Raw genomic sequence first — 2,500 nt, forward strand, 5'->3', positions numbered from 1 at the left:
ACTGACCTGGATCCTTGGGTGATCTTACGAAGAAATGAGTCGCATGAATTCTCTACAGTGACGTATATGCTCTGCTAAGAAAAGGGAGGCCGAAGGTGAGAGCAGCCAGGTATTCAACTTCCTCTCTCCCTTCTTCCGCTTCGAGCATTCAAAACAAACGGGCTTTTGAAAGAGCAATAGCTGTTTAAACAGGCTTTTACCTCGCGCACTTCCTTGTTTAAGGTCGTTTAAGGATTCATTAGGACTAAGAGCTAACTTTGTAGTGAAAAGGTGAATAGAAAGCAAAGTAAAAATGGAGTATGGACGAAATGGCCACCGTCACTCAGTCCATATAATTTCTAGAAACTCGGATGATTTAAAAATATTTTCACTTTAATTTTTGCAAACCGCACTCCACTTTAATGAAGGCTTTAAAATTCAGAGAAAGAGTTAGGATTTCGATGAAGAAAATCACGTTGTATTCATTTCACTGCAAGGAAAACAATTAATCAAAGGCAAAAGTAATTATGTAAATGAATTCGTGCGTCGGAAAGGATTTTTGTCTGATCTTTGTTTCTTGCTTCCACTGTAAATACCACGTAAAACAGTTTGCTTCATATATATCATTCAAAAAATAACAAACATAACATATTACATGTGCGATGCAAGAGTGTTCTGACTAATAGATGTTACTCCCCAAAAGACTTTCTTGCTCATCTGAACGTACGAGCAAAGAAGATACATCAAGAATATAATGAGGTATACTTGTACCTTTGAGAAACATCATACATATGTGTTTGCAAATATATTTATGTGTGTATATGTGTGTGTGAGTGTGTGTGTGCGTGCGTGTGTGTGTGTGTGTGTGTGTGTGTGTGTGTGTGTGTGTGTGTGTGGGGTGTGTGTGTGTGTGTGTGTGTGTGTGTGTGTGTGTGTGTGTGTGTGAGTGTGTTTGTGTGTGTGTGTTTGTGTGTTTATATATATATATATTATATATATATATATATATATATATATATATATATATATATATGTATATATATATTTGAATATATATATATATATAATATATATATATATATATATATAATATATATATATATATATATATATAATATATATAAACACACAAACACACACACACAAACACACTCACACACACACACACACACACACACCACACACACACACACACACACACACACACACACACACACACACACACACACACACACACACACACACACACACACACGCACGCACACACACACTCACACACACATATACACACATAAATATATTTGCAAACACATATGTATGATGTTTCTCAAAGGTACAAGTATACCTCATTATATTCTTGATGTATCTTCTTTGCTCGTACGTTCAGATGAGCAAGAAAGTCTTTTGGGGAGTAACATCTATTAGTCAGAACACTCTTGCATCGCACATGTAATATGTTATGTTTGTTATTTTTTGAATGATATATATGAAGCAAACTGTTTTACGTGGTATTTACAGTGGAAGCAAGAAACAAAGATCAGACAAAAATCCTTTCCGACGCACGAATTCATTTACATAATTACTTTTGCCTTTGATTAATTGTTTTCCTTGCAGTGAAATGAATACAACGTGATTTTCTTCATCGAAATCCTAACTCTTTCTCTGAATTTTAAAGCCTTCATTAAAGTGGAGTGCGGTTTGCAAAAATTAAAGTGAAAATATTTTTAAATCATCCGAGTTTCTAGAAATTATATGGACTGAGTGACGGTGGCCATTTCGTCCATACTCCATTTTTACTTTGCTTTCTATTCACCTTTTCACTACAAAGTTAGCTCTTAGTCCTAATGAATCCTTAAACGACCTTAAACAAGGAAGTGCGCGAGGTAAAAGCCTGTTTAAACAGCTATTGCTCTTTCAAAAGCCCGTTTGTTCGAATGCTCGAAGCGGAAGAAGGGAGAGAGGAAAGTTGAATACCTGGCTGCTCTCACCTTCGGCCTCCCTTTTCTTAGCAGAGCATATACGTCACTGTAAGAGATTCTGCGACTCATTTCTTCGTAAGATCACCCAAAGGATCCAGGTCAAGTCGGTGGTTTCGAAGGACACTTCAGGGCAAGATCCTTCGTCGGTGAGAGCTGCCGTCCATCGACCTCGGCGGCCCTTACCCAATGTCCAACTATCGAGTCTGATTGTCTCAAGATACTCAGTGAACCAATATACTGGTATTTTCTGTTTTTTTTTTCACATTGGCTGTCTGTATTCAGCTGCTCTCCGTAAAGTGTTCCACGGAACGGTGCTCTCTTCATATCTTGTGAAAACTATGCACGTGGCAGCAGATTTTACGTCAGGATAAATGATATTCAGACACTAATTAAAATCTGTCAAGCTGAAAGTTTTTAAAAATTTCATCTTGTCATTTTGATAAAATAATCAATGTTAAGCAAATTGATCATATAAAACCATTAGGGAGACTGACAAGTTTCACTGGTACATAAAAAGAAACAACGTTCGTATTCTGTTGACA

The sequence above is a fragment of the Penaeus monodon genome, chromosome 37 (genome assembly GCF_015228065.2).
Source record: "Penaeus monodon isolate SGIC_2016 chromosome 37, NSTDA_Pmon_1, whole genome shotgun sequence".
In the NCBI taxonomy this organism is placed as follows: domain Eukaryota; kingdom Metazoa; phylum Arthropoda; class Malacostraca; order Decapoda; family Penaeidae; genus Penaeus; species Penaeus monodon.